The sequence below is a fragment of the Cotesia glomerata genome, linkage group LG1 (genome assembly GCF_020080835.1).
Source record: "Cotesia glomerata isolate CgM1 linkage group LG1, MPM_Cglom_v2.3, whole genome shotgun sequence".
Classification (NCBI taxonomy): Eukaryota; Metazoa; Arthropoda; class Insecta; order Hymenoptera; family Braconidae; genus Cotesia; species Cotesia glomerata.
This window is the reverse complement of record NC_058158.1, coordinates 32,856,278-32,879,472: the sequence shown is the minus strand read 5'-3', so window position 1 is coordinate 32,879,472 and position 23,195 is coordinate 32,856,278. Positions and strand designations below refer to the sequence as shown.

Below are 23,195 nucleotides of genomic sequence, written 5' to 3'. Positions count from 1 at the left end.
AACATAATGCTTCAGATCTGTAGTTGGTTTAATTTAATTCGTTCAGCTTTCTTCATCAGCGCATAGCAGTAGTCACAATCACAAAGTAAATGTACGCACAGGTAATGTGTAGAACGGCTCTAGTCGGTTCTGGGTGAATGTAGTCGAGGACAAAGCGGGCAAACAAAGCCGAGAGAGGGTGAAGTTATGGGGTGAGTCCTGCCAAATGAGAAGGAAGATCCCGATGTAATGCAAAGGTGGTTGAAAAAGCGGGACAAAATGAGCGTGGGTGCAATACTGAGCTGAGGTAGAGGTTGAGGTGTAGTATTACTCATTCAAATGATTCTCTCAGCTTTACAGCGCGCTTTTAATCCAAGCAGCATTCAGCCACGGCTTAAATAAAAAGTAGTAGTCACCGTTTACTTGTTGTATATAATAGTGCTCCCATGGAATACACACATACGTCAACTCTTGGTCTACTATTCGGAGAATAAGTGCCGACTCATACACGTGGCGAGGGAGTAGTTTATTTTAATGAAAAGAGAGGTTAAGGAGCAAAGAGTTCTAATAACTTTCAAATAGAACAAACTTCACCCCTTTAGTTTAGATTCTCGAATTCGGGGTGGCCATACAAATATTTCATTTCAAATAATTTATTTCTGTTTGTCACTGTGGGACTCAATCTTTTTCTTATTATCATCTGTCAGTCATGCAAGTGTGCAAGAAATTTTCACGTGAGCCCACGTGCTCAAAAATTGTAATAACTCACGTCTCTATATAAATACAAATTGAAATTTAAGGTTTAGAAAATTAAAATTTTTGTGATGTCAATAATTGAGACTTTTTTCAGAATTAAATAATTCAAATTTTCCTCTAAACTTTGTGGTTATTGTACCGCATGCAATAAACAAAAATAAAAATCCAAAGGCAGAATAGGATTTACTTTAAATCTCATGATTTAGATTTGTAAGTTAAATTTTCGGGATAACTTTTATTTCTCTGACATTGGACGTCACAACACACTCAGAGTCATAGTTTGTTAAAACTGACATCAAGAATCGTCAATCGACAATCGACGAGCTGACCAAGTACTAACACAATAATAGAAACACCGACACGGTTATTGGTTCACCTGAGATCCTGAAAAGCCTTTAAACGGATTTAACAAAACGTTAATTCTATTGTCATCAATTCATTCCGAGTCGGCAGCTTGCTCCGAATCCATAATAATGCTTGCAAAACTAAAAACTGGGAAAATTACTGAGGAAAATATAGCTGTCCTTGTTATATGCTACATCTGAGGAAACGACCTTCTGAGCAAACATTGTTGCCGTTTAAAATTCTCAGAAGGACTTTTATTTTTTCCTAAAACCCGAACTATGACTGTAGTCACAGATGTAGACCCAGTGGTCTAGTCTTTATACAGAAAATAGAAAGAGAGAGCTGAGTAAAGAGTCTGCCGGGGCTTATAACTGCATACCGAAATCTCTTTTGCTTTCTGGGACAGAGCACCGCCCTGCTGAGTTTTCCTTTGTTGTCTAACAAGCATCAGGCAAACCTACCATTTCCTCTCAATACTATTACGCAGAACACATACGTAGACACGGGCATATATATACATTTATACTAGGAATAGTAATAGAATATAGAATATAGTGTACCGTTAGCTTGTGACGCTCCAGGACAACTTACATTAAACAGTGATACATAACAGACCTGGCTCCATAACCCAAAACCTATAAATGGAATCTACTCTTCCCATCACATCCCTCCGGTTGATAGAATCCATCATCGTTTCTGCGAAAAGGTTTTTTCATTTAGAATTCCCAAAAATTAAATTATCCATGGAAATAGAATATTTTCTAATCGCCCGTTCGCATCGCCGCTAAATGAACAAAATAGAATTTTGGTTAAGGAATTTCACTAAAATCAGAATACTCGGTAAACATTTAGACTCTTTGTTGAAAATTTAAAATTTATAGCATATGTATGCGTGTGTGGTTAGATAACCATAAAGCATGATGGTGATGGTGTGCAGCGACTATTGTCGAGTGAGAAATTACGGAAACGCAAATTGGCCGGTGTGACCGTGACGGGTGTGGACTGATGCCACGTGCTGTTGCTGCGGTTGTGTAATCAGAGTATTTCGGGGGTTGAAAGTGAAAGGGACTGACTAGCATAGTGACGAGCGCGAGATCAGGGCGGGTAGAACGCATGCTACCAAAACTACTATGTGTAATAAAACTTAAGCTTTTCATTCAACACCACTCGTTTGAAAACACTATTTTGATTAACGTTTCCATCCAATTCACTGGATCTGCAACGACAATCATTTCCGATTATTATTTTCTTTCCCATTAGCTACCAAATTAAAACATAACCATAAAAATAAATGCAGAACCGGTTTGTTCGCTTATAAAGGATGGACGTAAAAAAAAAAAAGTGTTACCGGTTCCTTCAATTCAATTCTTTTGGATCAACTTTTGGACATCGAATTTAAATATATATGCAAAGCCAGGGCATTTATGCAGCCTTGTATATTCATTGTCTTGTTGCCAGTGTTTACAGAAGTCACCACCAGATGACAGGGGTGCTGCGTAAAACATTGCAGTCGCTTTCATCAGGACAACTTTCATTGTTGTTATCACGGTGGTCCCCCTTTTCTTTGGCATTCGGCACACACATCCATGGGATGGGATAGATCAGCACCCTCTTGGGCTCCAGTAGTTCGACCACCCCGCATTGTGGCAACTTTTCAGTTCAGTAATCCAAGCGAGATGCCCCAAAATTTATCCATACAAAATTTGTTGTTTAAAAGTCGTGCCCTTATTTAAAGGATTCGGCTAATAGGGATTCACATTTCGCTTCGAGCATTGAGCATCGATGATCAGAATGCTTCATCCGTAATTGATTAATGTTCATAGTATATTGTCCAAGTCCAAAAATAACAAAAATATTTATATTTATATTTATATTCTTAACTCTAATCTGTTTTATTGGCTCAATACAATAGTACTCAGTAGTTAGAGCAGTAATAGCGCATTTAGCTTTAAACATTAAACAACTGAGCCCATACAACACAATGCCAGTACAGAGAATAGAATTGAAGAGAAAGTCAATAGCGTACGAAACAATAATGAACGGATGTATTTCGACTGATGCGGTTAGACGGGACGATAACGCAAGACAGGTTAATTCTGCTGATTATCGATTCGAGTATTGCAGACACTAATTGCAGACTATTGATTATCTTGCTTTCCCTAATGCTTCTCAGTCAGTAGTTCTGTTTTAGTGTTATATTTTTAGCGTCTAGCCTTATAATGGGTATTTACGACCCACTGACTAGAACAAAACAAGAAGTAAACTTTTAAGATCTCAGTGCATAGCAATTGAACCGATGCGAGCAGAACAAGAGTAAGAGGTTCTTAATACAATCTTGGATGTATTGTGACCGAACTGATCGAAATAAGCGGCTCTGTTACGCCCACGCAACCTTTTTTCACCAATACTTATAACCTCGGATCGTACCTTCCTGTGTAAGAGTACTTGAGTTGCTGCAAAGCAGTCGGCAACATAAAAGCGTGCCGTGAAATAAGTACGATTGTGCTCCTGAGAGAATTTAAACCAACATAAGAAAGAATAATAAAGAGCAGTACAGTACTATAACTGAGAAAGAGATTAAGTGAGAGGCGAGAGGGCAGTCTATACTAGTCGATATGCGTGCATTATTAAAAGGACGGTTTGTTTCATATCACCACGCTGAAATGTCCTTAATTTATTTCTAATGATATCTTTGTTTAACTTTATTTATGTTATAAGTTATAACAACTGTTAGTCAGAGGCTCACAGTTGAACAATTGTGTCCATTGTGCGGCTCTGGTTCTGCGAATATATTAATATATCACGTAAATGGCAAGTTTTTATTAAAATAAGCTATATTGTTTTTCTAACACCAAAAAGGTTCGTTTTTTTTTCTCTCGTTCAATCTGAAATTATTCCAAATAGATGTCAAAATTTTTTTACCATTAGAGCCGCAACACAATAGAAGAAAAGAAAAATTCCTTTTCCCTTCAGATATGTTTTGGCGTGGAGTATTTATGCCCTGATTTTTAATTAAAGAATGTAATATTATAGCTGGTACGTTAACGTTGATTTATAGCGACTACATTTATGCTGTTAAAAAATAAACATTAAAAAGGACGAGTCCTTTGTCCAGTAGCCGCCGTCGAAAGGGTTCTCAATCTTTGGGCGTTGTGTCCAATGCGCAATATCAAATATATATTATTGTTTTTGTTGATGTTGATGCTGTTGTTATTATGAGTAGAGTTAACAACAATTGTCTTTAGTTTTAAATCACCTAAAGTATGACGTGACTGCTAGAGAATGCCGGTTGTCGTGCTAAGAACTGTAACACGATCACATTATACCGGATATAAAATAGAAAGAGTTGAGCTAAAGTATATACACATATATAAAAGGAACCGTAGCCGTTGGCCACTGTACTATCGCCCACACGTATTTCAACTCCGGCTGCGCTGGAAGGCCCTTTGCACCTTCGTCCTGCTGGGTCCTGCCGGATTAAGGATGAAGAAAATAGTGAGTTAGCGGGTTGTAACTGTATCAAGTTGACCGTGACACGACTCTGCATAAATCACTTCTTCTCACTTCTGACAGTCATTGCTAATTTACCGACAAAATTTAACTATTTTTTTATTTTTTTTTATTTACTGAGCTAGTTCTTTTTACTTCACACCAGTTAACTAATAATCAACTTTACCGTAGATGTCTTATTCAAATTAATTTTCGGATCGTTCAGCCCAATTTTAAAATGATTTATCTTGACGTTTTTTTGCGGTCAAACGCCCTTTTGCTTTACGTATTTAGAAAAATTACATATTACGGATTTAAGATTATAGAGGGACAGAAGAGGGTGATGGAAATCCTCGCGGCTGATTCAATCATGATAATTCCCCGAATGAAATTTACCGGCAAGCATCACGCACGCATACTCCAGACTCGACATAGGATTGTACGAGTGTGGTTGACGTAGCGGTTCGGGGATGCCCGGGTAACACCACCGGTTAGGCATAGCAGGGGTGCCAATCTAATAACGTCAATTGACTCGAGCCGACCAGCAATGCAAGCATGAGCACGAACGCTCGATTTGCGGTTAACTTGCCTCGTACCTTATTCAATCCTCAGTAATGTTGAGTTGAGGATACTTTTTTTTTATGATTTCTTTCGTGTGAATATCACCCTCGACATTTATACATATATAATAAAAAAACAGTATTAAATTCCTGTTTAAAACACTTTGAATTCCTGGCCCATTCACTCGAAAAATTAGTTCATCCTCTGTATATTTTTACAACCGTCAAGCTACAGACACATATGTTTTAACGTTCCTCAATACAATGACTTTTCCCAGAAGCACATATGCATATCTACTAAAAATTACGCAACCTGTCATAGTTTTTTTTTTCTTTTTTTCCAATTCGCCGTATCTTATAAAGTATATTTTGTAATATTTTTTATTATCCACATGACTTTGTGAACAAACATGTCAAAAATAGACACATGATTCGCCGTTACACACACACACACACACACACACACACTCATAAACCCAACTAACAATACACACAAGCTAAGTTCAGAGATCTATATTTGGACAGGTGATGCTTAGACGCGTCGTCATTAAATATAACCGTGTAACGAAAAAACCAAAAAGTATCAATTTACCGATTAATATCTCCTATACTTATCAATTGTATTCGCCGATAAAATGAATACTTTCTGCAAATAAAAATCTGTAGCATAGGGGATAGTTAATTTTGTTTAGCATTATCTTGGAGTATCGGTTGCTAACTCAGCATCAGCCAAAGGGCTTTTGATTAATTTCCGCCGGAGTCACCCACCATTCTCACTTAACTTTGGCTGGCCGTGTAACACAAGAGTCTACAGGGCTATCTGTCCTTATGGCGATGGTGACGGTGATGCTCAGCCCCTCACTCTCAGCATATTGGACTCATTGTCAGCAGTAAAATGGAGCCGACTGTAACAGGGTACGGTTGGATGGACCAGCCGAGTGCCAGATGGGTGACTGATGCGACAGATCCACTCTGAATGCGTCAATCAACACACTTTTCATCAGATTCCCTTAAATTTTTATTCATACCCAGCAGTCACACCAACACAACTGCTTCGAATTTCTTTATTCTATATCCAGTATTTCGTCCCGCATTATCCGTATCATAGACCGAAAATTAAACAAAAGTTGCAAGTTAACCAAAGCCGAGATCCATATCCAGCACAAAAGTACAAATTGTCCAGGATTTACGCCTTGGAAGTGTGTAAACCAATACCAGTACAAAGATAAAGCGTCAAGCAACGAATAAACCTAAAAGAGGAAACGACCAAGTAATAAAGGGCGCTTCTAAGTCCTCGCTTTACTTCCCCAGTTACAGTGCAGATACAAGGGCAAATAGATCTGAGAGCAGAGGGTTCTAAACTCCTAAATAACGCAACAATACCAGCCATTGGCCTATAAAAACACGTCATTGTAACCGTCAGCAGTCACCATAACAGCAGGATCTGACTACTGCTCTCTATTCTGCAGATATGAAGCCTTTCTGCCCCATATAATATCATCGACAGTCATCCGAGTTAACGATGTTTTCAGAGATAATATTTCTCGTCAAACAGCGGCCCACTTGCACTGCAAATATGTCTGATATTAGGCATTAGATGCCTGTAATATCTTTTCAGGAATTGAAACAGTGATGATGATATTTATTCGCGGTAAAGAGTTGGGTAAATCAAGGAGTCAAGATGTTATGACTTAGTTACAAACGTATTGTGGTTTTTGATGTATAGTCTCTCTGTTGTTGTGAGCTACGTGCTGCTTACTGTTGTTATGTATACTGTATTTGATTCTATTCTAAATCCGGCGCAACAAAAGTGCAGGCAATTAATTTTCAGAATGTGACGTGGGTACTTGAGCGGAGAAAGTAAGACTGCAATAGAGTGACGTAAATGGTTTTATACATGTCCATTATCAATTTATCATGAGGATGATCATCGTGGCAATGATCATTATGGCAATCATCATCATTATTAATAACCCGTAGTTGAGAGAAGAGAAGCACAGGTGTCCTTTTGAGACAGAGTGCATGAAATGAATATACATTTCACGTAGTTAAAACACAATAGAGGTTTTTTATGTTTAAGAAAATCCGACATAAAGACAACGATAAACGTCACGTTTACATTAATTTTCCAGCTATTTAATCGAGTAATTCATTACTTTGCGTACGTGAATTTATTTATTCTTGAGGATTTAACTTATTTATATTATTTCGGTCGTTGTGTTATTCATAACTTGGTTTTAAATGTATGTATAACGAATATACTTGCACAAGGTAGACGTGAATCGCGTGTCAGTGATGCGAAAGCGTGCTTCAGGACATTGAAGCTGGGCATTTAGTAAACAGGCCAGCGAGCGAGCATCGTCGTGAGATGGACTAAGATTGAGTGAGACAATGACACGTGATATGAATAATAATTACTCTCGAGTCTTAAGTCTTGACTCTTGTTTATTTTTATTTTATATATCCTGCAAAACTAAATTGCATCCATCCAAAGTTCTCACGATTTTATTATTCGTACTTTATACTTAGTACTTTATTTTTGTAATAATTTTTTACTACCGAGTTATAAGTGGTAATTATTGATATTTTGTTGCATTGAAATATTTTATATAAAATATCAAGTGGTTTAATACCAAAAGGCCACACACGTTGCCGTAAATAATTTATCTTTTAATGCGCTAACATAAAATGAGAATGTTAAACTTGAGGCATAATAAAATTTGGATTCCAGTGATCGAGAAGTATAACTCCTCCAAGAGTATTACAACTACGGTATTAGTATTTGTATTAATGCTAGTATTGGTATGGCTTCAACATTCTATCCCCGGGTGATTTTAGTTTTACGCAATGTGAAAACAAACGTTACATATACAAACTAACTTAAACTTTTATATCCGCGCTCTTCGCGGAAGCTGTTCTTATCTCGGCCATTACATTCCCGTCTCTTCGATTCTAGATCAATAAACATTTATCCCAGATTATCTCTCTTTCTCTCTCTCTCTCTCTCTCTCTGTTATTTTATTTTTAAAAATAAAGCTATCAAATTGAATGAATGAAAATACATATACAGATTAAAATACAGATACTGAATGAAGCAAAATAATCCAAAAAATTTAATTAAAAATAAAACCATGATTGTAATAATTATTCGAGCCAAAGATTTATATTAACACGATGTAACATAAATGTATATTGCATAAACCATGTTCGATGTCCGATGAGACGGTGGAATGTGCGAGCAGCGGCACCAAAATTGACGCGTGATGATTTATGATGGATGAGTTATGCTGCTAAATTATTCGCGGGCCAGTAATTTTATTAATATTTATAAATTTATGTTTAAACTTTCAGCTCACACTGAATTAAATATTTATATTTGTTACGGTGCATTATTATTGCCTGTAATAAAATGGTACGGTTAACGCATGTGCGAGTTCTATAACTCGGATTAAATGTCAGGCACGCTTCAAATACAAGTAAAGTAAACCCAATACACAGCTAAACCCGGGTACGCCATAAGAGTGCTTAATTCGTGCGGTGGCCGCGTGTACCATGTAACCATGAACCATGTAACGGTTGTGGCTTTTTTCGAGTGTAATAATAATGTAACCAACGTGGTTTCATTTTTTGACAATAGCGTACCGTCCAACATTGTTGCCAGATCCCCGCGGGGTTTCCCTGCTTTTATATACACATTAAAAGACACACATGTCTGTACCAGCTAAATGAACAATATCATCAAATTTCATTATCGATATTATAATGCACGGTTGATTTTTTCGGCATTATCTCGCGCTAGAGCCATCATACACCCTTGTGCTTTCATTCATATTTACTCCCTCTCTTTTATGATGCGCATTTATTTCTACGGCAAAATTAATGCTCTAATTTAAAAAAAATTCAATTATAATTTGAATTTAAATTTAAAATTCAATAACTCGAAACTCGGAAACTTATTGAGTTAAATAATAATTAAGCAAGTTATTATAATAATAACTGCCTTTAAGTAAATTTTAGAACGAGATTTACATATTTAGTATTCCGTGGTGGTTATTAATTACAGTTAATGCAGAGAAATGAATGAAAGAAAGAGAAAGGGCTGGAAGTCTGTAAGAAGAAGTATTATAGTTAGTTGTGGTGGTAGTTTACGGACGATAAGGTGGAGAAAATTTAAAAGGGGAATGGAACAAGGAAGACAAAGTTAACCCGAGGAACTGTTGGGACTGTTTGCCTTTAGCCTTACTGCAGCCCCAGAGGCATTCTCATGCTTACACAAGAGTAAAGATGAAGTAGTGTGGTCTCAGCGGCTGTCAACCAGGCATCACCCTCGGATAAGTATTACTGCGTATGAATAATCATGTCAGCCAATCTTATATTCATATTCTGCGGAGCTAAAGACCTGGGAAGGGTCTCCCTTTTCTTATTCTCACACTGGTACTGATAGAAATTCCTATCCAGTGTTTTTCTCGACTATTAATGATCGCTTAGTCAGTTTATTTTAAAAAAATTTATCACGATTTTTTAAAGAAAAAAGTTTAAATTTATGAATCAAAAAAGTTGAGAGTTTGGTGAATGTCCTTACCTTGAAATCAAAAGACAAAATCCCAGTAGACTAGAAATTTTCAGCTGCTTTGTACTTCTCGCAAATTCAGCCCTCGGGATCATCCAGTCCTACTGCGTCTTCATCCATCTGTACTGAAAATACAAAAAAAAATTATATAAGAAGGGATAGGGAGCGATTGTAAGCAAAGTCCCGCATTGCTGTTTAAATTGATTCACCTCAGTTTTTCCGGTTCAGGTAATTCCTCGAAAGTGCTCTGTAGTAGACAAGTACACACACTAATGCCAAACATTTGTCAACCAATTTTTTAGTACAGGGCCAACTGAAGAGTCTTCAACCCGTGTATGTTCTTAAACATGAAGAATCTGTTGTTAAATATTTATTCGGGAGCTCGAGCTCTTTATTAACGATTTATAAAATGATTGTTGGTAGTATAAAATTATTGTGAAATTTAGAGTCATAGCTGTAACTTATAGTATATATATTATAACATAGCATAATATAACATTAACTAGTGTGTCCTGTCTTCTGTGTGCTACGTACAAACTCAAGGTTCAACAATTACTTGTCGTGACTTGCACTTTGGAACCCCAACGACACTTTGAGTAAACTGTATAGTAGAGGTTATAACCTACCCTCGAATGAGTCGCCGGTGTTCGAGAACAAGGAGTACGTGTGTTAGCAGAATGAGTAGTTGGGAGCTCCGGACAATTTCTTGTACTTGGGTCTTCCTGAATTTTGGTAACATGAATTGAAACACTGTTGAAAATGTTATGTCGGGCGATCCGTTCCCTGATAGCCAACACCGTGTTTTCCCATCCGCTTGTCACGCACAATGACTCGCCTGCTTTTATCGATCCTTGTTTCAGGGCCAGGTCCTTTAAGTAATCATATAAATAGTATTATTACAATGATGCTTTATTTTTTTAGTAAATTCAATTAAACTAATGTAATGTATTACCGGGTAAATTCATTGTATTTTATTTTAGTAAAAAAATTGAAGTAATCACTAACAATAGTGGGCTTTATAAATATTTTTCGTGCTAACAAAACTGCGACAAATGTCGTCAAAATAATTAAAACCGAATTATGTGTTCAAAAAAATGTTCTGAAATAATTCTCAAATTTTTTAGCTTAAAAATAAATTATTTGATAAATTTTTGAAATAGAAAATAAGGAAAAAATTCTTAAAAAACAGCTTTCAGAGTCAACCACTATTCAAATTTTTTTTATTCTTCCAATTATTTTTATGCATTAAAAGTATCAGACAATCTTAAAAAAAAATCACAAACTTTTTTGATGTTTAAACACGGCATATACCCTATAAAAATCTTTGACCTGGGCCTGGGACAACATTTTGATTTTTTAAGACCCGAGTTGATATAAACGAGTAGAAGTTAATGAGCCGTAAAAATTTTATCGCGTATATAATTTTCCTTTCTCCGGGAATTCTCTCTCCACTTAGTATTTCCTTACGTTGGTACTACTGTGTGCAGTAAACTAAAACGACTGGATAAATTGTCAAAATATCGGATCTTTATGTGACTTTTACAGCCTGACACTCGCTCGTCGTTCGCCGTAGCCCTTCGATACGTTACGAGCGAACCGTTAAATCCAAAAGCTCTTCTCGTGTTTTAGACAATTTTATTATTTTATTGTCAACTTATTTCTTTATTTTTATTTATAACAAACCCTCTCCTGAGAGAACATTTTATTTTTGGCTTTTCGCTAGTTACTCGAGATTGAAGGACACATTTTTCTAGCACATGGGAACTTGTGTGACCGACACATGCTTTCTTAGCCGCTTACCGAGTACAAGAAAGCGCTTGATTTTACCCCATAAGTGGACCCCACATGCCGAAGACTACACATTGCCCCTAGTATTTTTCAACGTCAAAAAAAAAAATACATGCACGAAAGAAACAACTATAACGATTCTATTGCTCTCTACTCGTCAGTTTAAACGTCTCCGGTTACTTTACGCTTCCTTCGCACATCAGACCAAGAAAATAACACACCGCTAGCTTAACTTTTTGAATTTTAAATACTAGACTTCCTGGAACGAATTTCGATGTCGCTCAATGCTAAATGGTTTCACGTTACATTTTAATTTCGAATTAGAAAAAAAAATATCCTCACTTTCAAAATTATAATTAAAAATCAAATAACTAAATAAGAATAAAAATATATTCTAAAAGCAGACAAAAATTTAAAACACATGTTGGGCAAAAACGTGACCAAAAAATCACAGCAGGGAAAGGGTAAGGATTGAAGACCTTCACCGGTGCAATTTTGGACAAACTACAAGGCAACACCCCCAAGAGTATAGTTAGACAACTAAAGATTTCATTTCTTCTCGTCTCTGGTTAAAGTTTGTTGTATTGTAGCTGATCATGTCGGGTTTCATTTGTGGTCTTGCTCAGACGGCGTGTGTCGGGTTTTTGCGAGCATCCCCAGTGCCCACTGACGGACCACAGTCTACATATAAAATATATAAATATATACACACACTACATTGGATCACTGTTAGTTGTTTTCGTTGTGGAGTAGAGACCTGTTATTATCGCGTGACGGCGAGTTCAGCTGAGGGACATAAAGTCGTGGCACACGACATCACTGAAAGAGTACACAAGGTCGGTCCATGAACTCGTTAAAAAAATACATTTATTTGGTATTAAAGTAATGAAAATAAAAATAAGAAAATAAAAATAAGCCAATGAGAAAAAAATGAAAAGATATTTAGGATTTTAGTTAATAAAAGGCTTTGAAATCGAAACGTCGAAGCCTTTCAGGACTCGATTAGCCACGCAAACCGATTAGATAAGATCTGACAGGTGAATAGTATTCATTAAAAAGTCATTAATCCTTCAAGGTTGATGAACGCAACATTAAACTCTTTTATATTTATTACCACGTGCCTCGTCGTCTTTTTTGTTGTTTAACTTACACTTCTGTTTTTTATATTAACTTAAATATTACGTAATAGTAATAATATAAATATATGATATATATTATTATCTGTCATCCAGGTTATTTATATTATATCGTATCAGTCTGTCGAGACTCATTCTTTAGAATTATCGTTACTTCCTGGCGTATTATCATTTTTTTGTTAATAATAAAAACTTATTATTCTTCGTTGGTTCACATCAGATAGGATCGTTCTGTTAACACCTCACTGCAGATTCTGAATATACAAAAATAAAAACCGAGAAAACGAAAATACTCTGTACTGGTTCCTGCGTCGAGCATCTTCGGTATAAGTAATATAACTAAACTAAACGGGGAGTCTAATGAGCGAGGAAAAGATCGCGAGGAAGCAGTCAAGGGTTCAATTATCTTGATGAATCTTTAATTATAGTTAGCCCACCCTGGTTTTCTTTTTCCTTTTTCGTTTAAATTAAAAACTACTGGTTACTGGTGAGTTGAGCCAAGCGACTACGGAAGTTTAACGGCGTTCATTTATTTAATGAGAAAAAAATTCAATTTATATTTCCTCAATGTTTTTATTTTTTATTCTTCTTTTGTCCTGGTTTTAATGAAAGACTCATTTTTTGGGATTGAGGATATTTTTTATCTATAAATCACTTCACGGTGACTAATAAATTTGTTTGGGTGTGTGGAAGATACGAGATGTGAGAAAAGTTTTGTATGTATAGATGTAGACAATAAATAAAAAGGCTACTTGAAATTTAAAAGTTATACTGCTGATGGAACCAAACGACCTCATGCTAATCGCACATCAAATTCATTTTATAACGTGCCGTAAACGTTTATACAACGTTGAGACAGGTGCTAGAGCTCCTGCACGTGCTGTCCGAGTCCTTTATTACGTTAGACTTTATTTTATTTTATTTTTAATTGTTATTTTTTTTTTATTCAGAGTTTGAATTGATAATAATTTTCGAATTTTTCATTTCAAGAATCTTTGATTATAAATTAATAAAAAAAATGTGGAAAAATTTTTCGGACAAAATTAATCATGTATTGTGAAATAAAAATGATAAAAAAAAAACGACTCTAAAAATTATTAGAAAATTTTTTTAATATAAAATGTACTTACGATTTAATTAAAAATTGAGACACAAGAAATAAAAAAAAATAGATACTTACTGTAAGCAAAAATCAGTCATTGAAACATCATTTTTTTTTTAACAACATTACGAGTAGACTAAAAAGAATAAAATTTAATTCTAAAACAAGATACGCGATGATTTAATAAGTAAATACACAATAAAACCAGGCGCCGACTCTTTTGTATTATAAAAGAATTTTTAATTATCTAACATTAAAGTATGACGTGTTATTTTTTAATGGATTATCCTGCAAATATGCAGTTGATAACGTTTATTTTCAATAAAATAAAGAGCTAATAATAAAGCAGAGTACTTGTTAATTATTTAACTTGAGTAAGACAAAAGGCAATTACTTTATTTTTAAATTATTAAACGATAAGTAAGATATTAAAGTAAAAGAAAGATAAATACATTACTGAAAAATAAAGTTTATTCCCTCAGCACTCGCGACTTTCCGTAAAGTACTCAATGGCTCATTAGACACCACTTTTTTAATGATTCCTTTTTTGTGACAGCTGTAACTGACAAAAACATTATCGTCATGAGCATGACTCTTGTATATATTTATATATTTAATTATAAATAAAATGTATTTATGTATGAATGTCTGGAATGGACAGACGGGTGAATAAAAATCCAACGGTAAGACGGCGTAAAAATATCTGAAAAGAAATATGTACTCGTGCGGGTAAAAATAAAACTATTAATAGAAATCACGTTAATTTGCATCGCTCATTAAACAAACAAGCTTTAGCTTTTGCGGCTCTAATGACGGTCATACTCGCAGTTTTCTGTGTGTAAAGTGCTGCCGAGTATAACGATTATTGTGCTGGTGTTTATTTAAAATAAGACACCGCTTTAAGATGAGCTCATGCCATGCAAAATGTGCATAGATACTTTTAGATATGGACAGTATTAACCAGAGGTTAAGAACTTTTTAAATGCATTTTTTGTCTACTTAATTGCTCGGAGGTTTGAGCTTTAGACAAGCTCTTGTGCCCCCCGAGTGTCTAAGTACGTCACATTAGGGTCATTTTCCACACAATTTCACTCTTAGATCCAGTAATTACAATAATAACAGCCTACAGGTCAGCTCGCGGTATTTTCGCATTGTGAGGCCGCGGTTTTACAAAAAAATTATTAACTGGATTTAATATTTGTTTAATATTTTTTTTTTACTTCATAAAAATAATTTGAATTAAAAATACATGTTAAAGGATTAAAAATATAGTTATGAAAATATATTAAGAATATTATAGAGTTTACAATAATTTTATTTTTATATTTTATACAACTTCATATATTGTTTATTCATTAAAAATTTTTTTAATTTAATTTTTTTCCATAAAAATAGTTTATTTTATTTATAAAGACAATTAATAACTACCATAATAAATGATTAAAAATCATTCTACAACTTAAACATTCCAACATTTAATTACCGTGAAGTCAATTTTTTTCATTTATTAATTTTTAACTTCATTTTTATCATTAACTTTAAATCACGATAAACTTCTTCGATAAAATACGCGCTAAATTAATTAATGATTTAATTAAAAAAAATAATTATCCCATTACAATGTGTGAGAAAAGTGTTTACAGAAATCAGTATACTGTATGGGAAAAATAAATTCCCTTACCGGATGCGAACTATTACAGAATTAATAGAAATGCAAACACTATAAAAAATATATACAAACATAAATAAAAAAAGTATTGTAAAGAATGGGTGATGTAATGACCGATGGCCAACCTCCAGCGTGTCATTTGGCGCAAAAAACCAACAACTCGGAACGCGTACCGCCTCCCGGCTTAATTCTTCGCGCCCTCTTCATACACGTATTATAAATAATAAATAATAAATACATATTTTCTTTACGAGGCACCGAGGGTAACAAAGCCCTCATAAATAAATTAATACCTTCGAAAAAGGTGTACTTTTTGAATAAAATATAAAGGGAGGGAAACGGGTAAGTGTTTCCTTCGGACCCTGTCTTTACACTCACACACCTTACAAGTGTAATATAAATTAATATACATCTATATATGTATATAATTAATACTTCATATCCATGAATACGAATAAACAGAATGTATGGTTGTAATTATTATGTAGGGGTAGGGGGGGAGGGGCAAAATGGGCCCCCTAAAATTTTCAATATCCAAAAATATTTGGGGGCAAAATGGGCCCCTAAAATTTTCAACTCTCGAAGTGTTTGGGAGGTATAATAGGCTGATTAGACTTTAAAAACCAATGAATATTTTTCAGTTAAACTCGTTCTAGAATTTTTGAATTATAGAAAAAATTATATAGGTAAAGTACGAACTAGGTCGCGAGTTAAATAACAGCATTATTTACTATATTTTTTATTAAAAAACTATTTGTTTTACAGAAGCTTCCCTGACTATTTTTGCGATGGTGTGTGTGTGTGTGTGTGTGTGTGTGTGTGTGTGTGTGTGTGTGTGTGTGTGTGTGTGTGTATGTGTGTGTGTATGTGTGTGTGTATGAACGTAAACCTCTCATAACTTTTAAACGGCTCGACCGATTCAAACGGGATTGACAGAAATCGAAAGAGTTTCTTTGCCCATAGATATTTTATAATATTTAAGGTAATTCGGGCCAATAGATTTTGAGTAATCTCGAAAATAAAATTATCAGAAAATATTTTTTTTTAAATAAATTTTAATCTGCTGAATCAATCGTTTTCAAAAACTAATCAGCTCTTAAGTTTAAAAAACTGCGTTGATTGCCGTCAACGCGATCAAAATCGGTCGATTCGTTTGTGAGGTATCGTGAACAAAATATCAGGGAAAAAGTGTTTTTTTTTTTCTTACATAACTCCGACATTTTTTCCTGGATCGTTTTTGATTCAACGAGATGATTTTTAGAGCTTAAAAAAATCACTTCAATCGCCGCCAACAACGTCAAAATCGGTTGAATGGTTCGAGAGATATTTAATTTTAAAAAATTGAAAAAATTAGGAAAACGGTTGACCCTGAAGGCCATCCCTGCAACTTCCCGTTAATTCCATACTTAGGCGCTTAAAATTGCACCAATGACGTTTTTGAGCTCTTCGAGTTCAAAAATACAATTTATCGGTTATTTTGAGCTCTCCGAGCTCAAAGAGATTACTTTCCTATGCTTTAAAGCTCTTCGAGCTCAAAAGTCTGATAGAGATTTGATGACACTATTTTTTGAATTTTTAAACCGCAATAACTTTTGAATGAATAAACCGATTTTTACGCAATTAAAAGCATTCGACGCAGTTTTTCAAGCCTCACAAAGAAACTCAAATTTTGAATTGATCGCGCTAGGAATTTTGGAGTTATTCCGAAAAAACACTTTTTTCGGTTTTCTTTCGTTCACGATATCTCTCGAACGAATCAACCGATTTTGACCGGACTGGTGGCGATCGACGTGGTTTTTTGAGGTTAAGAGCTGATTAGTTTTTGGAATTGAACCTTTAAGCCGGTTAAAAGTTATTCCAAAAAAACCACATTTGAAAAAAATTTTTTTTTCAGTTTTTTTAAGATTTCTCAAAATCTATCGATCTGAATCGGTCCAAATAGTTTTCAAAATCTAAGTTTAGTCAAGCCCTTTCGAATGGCACCAACCGCGATGAAATCGGTCAAGCCGTTCAAAAGTTATAAGCGGTTCACATACTTTCACACACACACACACACACACATACATACAGACACCGTGACAACTTCGCGGGGATAGTCAGGGAAGCTTCCTGTGACCTTCAAACGTCGACATCTGATGAAAACTCGATTTTTGCAAAACGGGGTGAAAACAATAACTTCCCGATTTTTGAAAATCTTTGATTTTCTTAGCGGGAAGTTAAAAAGTATTTTTTTAACATATCTTTGAAATTTCACGTCCGATTGTTTAGTTAGTGATAGATAATCTTTTTGTTCTAGAAAGACTACATAGAATGCCTTTAATTATTTTTAAATCGGTTAATTCATTTGTAAGATATCGTCAAAAAAATTCTAAAAAATTGTTTTTTTTGATACATTTTATTGGCTTCACCAATCGATTCGAAAAACTGATCGGGTTTTAAGCTTAGAAACTCTTAGAAACTCTTAGAAACTTAGAAACTCGCGTTGATCGCCGTTAACGCGACTGAAATTGGTTGATTAGTTTGAGAGATACGTAGTCGAATTAATTCAAAAAACGCGTTTTTTTTAAATTAGCCCGATATTCACTGTAAGTCCAAGTGTTTTAACAAAACACATATAAAGTGTTTTGTTCCTATCTTGAAACATTGTAGTCACTTTTAAAACACTTCCATGTGTTTTAATTTCCCATGTTAAATGCCCATTTATAGTCACTTTTAAAACACTTCAATTTACAGTGTTTTTTAGCTGATTTATTATTTCTTTTGGCGTGAAATGTGGAGCGCTTAGGTATGGAGTTAGCGGGAAGTTGCAGGGATGGCTTTTAGCGTCTATTGTTATCCTAATTTTTTATACTGAATACATAATAAAAAAATTCAAAATATAAAATAAGTAAGAAATATATTGAGTTTTGTGGGGGGCCCGTTTTACCCCACTTTTCTCAATTTTTTAATTTCGATACACACAAAAAAATTAATACCATAAACTCAGTAAAAGGCCAAAAAAAGTAAAACGAGCTGAAAAACTCATATTATAAAAATTTTCTGAAGGTGGCCCATTTTGCCCCACATTTTCAATTTTTCATTTTTAATGAACAGAGCAAATTGAAGTCAAATACTTGGCAAGGGACTAAAAAAAAAGTAAAACCAGAGAAAAACACTAAGGATATCAACATTTTTTTTCTTAAGGGGCCCATTTTGCCCCCCCCCCTTCCCCTAAGTCTCGCGACCGTCATGCCTTGACTTTGGTGAATTGAGCCGCAGATTAATATATGACACAATAATAATTAAAAAAAAATTTAATATTCAAATTTACTATCAACAATTCAAGATTTAAAATTTTTAAATGAAATTTTTTTATTTTTTTTTTTTTAATTTCACAACAAAAGAAAGTAAAAAATGTAAAAGCTACAATTGTCTTAATTTGATTAATTTTTATAGAAAGTTTTATTACAATCCTTATCAAATTTCACGGTATGAGTTTTGAAAAATTACTTGTATATATTAGGAAAATTCAGAGAAAGAAAAATAAATTTAGACACCTGTCTAGACTGGATTTGTTACTAACTAATTTTCCATAAAAAATAAAATTTATTATTGCTTAATGTAATATAATGAGCTTTCACAAAAATGAATAAAAGAACAACATGTTCCAATTTCATTTTCTCCATATATGTCTCTTCATTTCGGCAACGCTTGATAGTCTCCAACGATTGTCTAGGTAGTATTTCAAATCCTTAAATACCTTATATACACTTTATCGAGAAAATCTTTCCGACCACTTGATATTTATTATGACAGTTAAAATAACCTTATATGAAAAAGTAAAAAATAAAAAAACAATAATTAAATTTGTTTAAAATTATCAGCAATCTACTAGTAGGTACTTTATTATTCTAGCACAAGTGCACAGAATATAATAGCAGTAATATAAACAATTAAACCTATGCGTGTAGTTAAACATCGAATGTAACGTCATTTAACCGATACAAGTGTATGATACATGAGTATTCATCGGGGAGCGCCGAGTATGATAGATCTGTTATTAAGATTAAAGATTAAAATCCGCGTAGTTCTCAATGTCATTATAATATATGCATTCATTACTCCTTCTACTCTTTCATCTCTTGTTCTCGCGTTTTTTGCTATCTGGATACTAAAAATTACAATAGACGTTAATTGGATTTCGAGAAGCAGAAATGATAAATTGACGTGAATTACACTCCAAATCCAGTATCTAAAAAAAATTAGATTCAATAGAAATTTCAATACAAAAAAAAATACAAATACAAATAGAAATATAAATACAAATGTGGTCCAGGTGGTTACTGATGTATACAGCAATTCAGCAGCACAGCCTTCAGACGGCGTTCAATAACCGGAAGTACATTACTCGACGCATCCGCCCAACCGTCTAATGCGTACGAGCGTCCCCCAATTCCATCTCGATTATTATTCGCCTGTATACTGGTGACGTTCTCGATTACGAATTTTTTTTTGACATTACAACACTGACACTCAGAAAAAAAAATTAATTTGATTGTAGAGAAAATTTGTTAAAACAAAAAATCATTTTGAATCAAGACAAAAAATTCTTGAATCAAATAAAATTTGTTTATGTCAAGAAAATGAACAATTTAATTTTTGTTAATATTTCTTATGCTGAATTTGAATTTAACAAGAAAGAGAAAAAAATTTTTCTCACTTAAAAAAAATATTTATGGAGACAATAATTATTTTTGGCAAAATTAAATTTTTTTGAGCAAAGAAAAGAGTATCTTGTTTTAATGAAAAATTATACTTGAGCCAAGACTATTTTTATCTAACTTGATATTTTCTTCAGTTCAAGTAATCTTTTTTTTTCTGTAAAAGTTTTTATGAAATTTTTTGTTCATTAGAATACTAATTATTCTCTAATTACAAATAGAAACCGGCTTATTAATTAAGAGTAGTAATTATTGGTCACTATTAATTCTCCAGCACATTCTCTCTACTAATTGTATGACCTATCGAGCGTCACGATTTAAGCTGTTACATTCTCATGATCACCGGAATCTTTGTAGAACAGACGTGACTCTGATCAAGCCGCACCTTTATATTTATATATTTTTTTTTTATAATATAATTACGTTGAGTGTGTGCAAACACTAGTGTGAGTACATAATAGTAATAGGGTAAGCTAGATACAGAACTAGACGTAACTTTACTTAGCTCGCGTGTAGGCGATCGATATAAATTGTGTTAAGCAAATTAATTGTACACAAACGTTTGTGGCACGTAAAACCCGGAATAGAATTATTTTAAACGTAAGTTAAAAAAGGTTAATGGTAATAATAATTGATTTATTTTTAAACGCCGCTGGTATTGTTTTTAATTAAAACCTGCCAGTAATGCTTTTTTAATTCGATAATTATATTGGATAACGATCGCTCCTCAGTAACATAACATAATATAATGCCAGGCGCGACAAATGAATAGAAAAACCGCGATTTTGTGATAAGAATAAAGTGATAAATATTTTGCTTAAAATAATAAGACTGACGTGACAAATGTTTCTTTTCTTGACATATTTAGGCTCTTTTTTTTTTATTGCACTCTTCATTTTCTGTAATGGAATTTTTTAATTTACTGTATAGTGATTATACGGTGAATTTATTATATCTAGCAATAGAAAAAAAATTAATTGAATCGTGGCCTTGTGGTTTGGTGTCATTGGGTAGTTGAGGCAATTCAGTAACCCCGGTGCATGACCTAAACTGAACTGACCGCTTACGCACTCACGTGGTAGTTCACTCACTTACTAGTAGTACATAATATGAAGGTTTGATTTAATTATTAGCTTAATAAAAAAAAATTTATGTGTGGAATTATTCTGGGCGAGATTTTAAGTCAAGGAAACGAGTACGGGTTAGCCGCGCGTATCAAGGAAACCGTCTAGTCCACTAAGAACACTTACTAATGAGAATAAAGAGACCATTTTAGCGATTCAAGGTTGTGCTCGTCGATCCGTCTTTTATTTGTAGTAGGTGAGATTTTGTCGAGTTTTAATTACTGTAAATTTTTTTTGTCAGAAATTTTATTAGTATAATTTAAAAATTAATTTCAATGAATAATAATTTTTTACAAAAAAAAATTTGTAATATTTTTTTCACACAGAATTTTAATTCAAACTTTCAAAATTTTTTTTATCATCAGATTTATTGTAATTTTCTGTATGTACCGTACCGTCAGGTGTAGAATTATTTATGCACACCTCAAACCGGGAGCAAAAATTTTTAGCGAGTACTAAAATGGATTTGGGCTGAGGTAAACTAGAGGTAAACTATCGTGGTATGTAGTATGAATTTGAGTGAACATAAAAAATAAGAGTGAAAAATACTGGAGAGAAAATAAGATGGAAAAAATGGCTGGCCCACCGGCCCGCAGGGAGTGTAATAACGACGTGGCGTGCGAGTGTTGCGTGTCAGGAATGACAGACGCATGGACAGGAGGCAAGCGAGTCGGCTTTTTTACTCGGTAAAAAAATTAAATACAACAAAAACAAAAAATAAAATTTATATCGTTGTGTAGTCAAAATAACTCAAAAAATGTATAATACTTCAGGCTCTGAACTTGTATTCCTTATTTATCAACAAATTATATTGAGGATATAAATATCTCTAATGATTATGATGATGAGTTATTTGTCAGGAGTATTTTTTAAGAAATTATTATTTAAATAAAATAAAAAATTTTTAGTTTTATTTTTGACATGAGACATGACGAATAGAGCTCGAGTATGGAGTATGAGGTTGAGGATTCCCCATGTGGAATACCGTGGCTTGAAAATGACTGAGAATTGGCTTCTATTCGCAGCAGCGTCAAGTCCCCAGAGCTTTAGCTGGCAGCATGCAAGACCCGTTGTGTTACGAGTTGAGAAGACGCGAGACACTTTCATCCCGTCCCGAATATTCAACGGCCACGTGGGCATATATATTTTTTATCACACATGGGATATTATATGGGATGCGGTGTCGAGCTGAGCAGCCAATATTGCTGATGGCGTGTCCCCGCGCTGGGTTCAGGAAAAAAGTTTACGGGAAAAAAATGATAAATAAATATGTGTAAAATATTTAAAAATGAGAGTCAAGTTCGAGTGGATAGGATCGAAAACACGAGGGACCAGTAGAGGGAAAGCTGAGCAGGCACACGACTAAGCTTTCATAACAATTTGCATCTGCGAGGTTTCGTCATCTAGCTATTAAATATGGATGTGTTTTATGGCCAAAGGATGAGATAGGATGCTGGTACACTTTTTTTTTTAGTTTTTATTTTTACCCTTGTGGTTTTGTCAATCACCGGTGACATATAGACACACGAGGTCGAATATTTTCGTCATTTTAAGGAATAAAAAATCGAGGAAAAAATTGTTTCTTTTTTTTTTCATTTTCTATAATCTGGGCTTTGAGTTATCGTATGCGGAATATAAAAAATATAAAATAAAACAACATCGTCTGGTTTCTCAGCGGTTCTCATTGCGTTTCATTTTTTAAAATCAAAAAGGTAAGGGTTAAAATATTGAATTTTAAAAATTAAAAAAAATTGTCAATTTTTTAAATAAAAATTAACAAAATTAAAAGTCTTTTTAAATAAATTTTTCAAGAGTTCAAAGTAAGATTTATAAAAAATTTTCTTTTTATTTTGGAAAGTTTTCAAAAACTGTTGTAGTAAACAATAAAATTAAGACAAAACAACCTTTTTTTAATAGAAAATTTTGGTTTTTTTTGAAATTTATAAAAAAAAGTCAATGAAATATTGGAAACATTTC

General features: G+C 33.9%; 1 protein-coding gene and 1 long non-coding RNA gene across 13 annotated transcripts in view; one reads left to right on the top strand and one right to left on the bottom strand.

The window, feature by feature from the left end:
- The window catches only part of LOC123272369 (homeobox protein homothorax), a 295,180-nt gene that overhangs the window by 61,397 nt on the left and 210,588 nt on the right, over positions 1-23,195 (top strand). The window lies entirely within an intron of this gene.
- LOC123272394 overlaps positions 1-23,195 on the bottom strand; it is a 150,098-nt gene that overhangs the window by 49,317 nt on the left and 77,586 nt on the right. For 3 of the 8 annotated variants that reach the window (XR_006511073.1, XR_006511074.1, XR_006511079.1), the window contains exons 4-7: positions 14,178-14,287; positions 10,326-10,568; positions 9,909-10,039; positions 9,712-9,824 (exon numbers count right to left, since the gene is read on the bottom strand). This is a non-coding gene — a long non-coding RNA (uncharacterized LOC123272394). Of the gene's footprint in view, positions 1-1,642; positions 1,777-9,711; positions 9,825-9,908; positions 10,040-10,325; positions 10,569-14,177; positions 14,288-23,195 lie in introns of those variants that run through there. The other 5 variants (XR_006511078.1, XR_006511077.1, XR_006511075.1 and 2 more) reach the window with 5 other exon arrangements.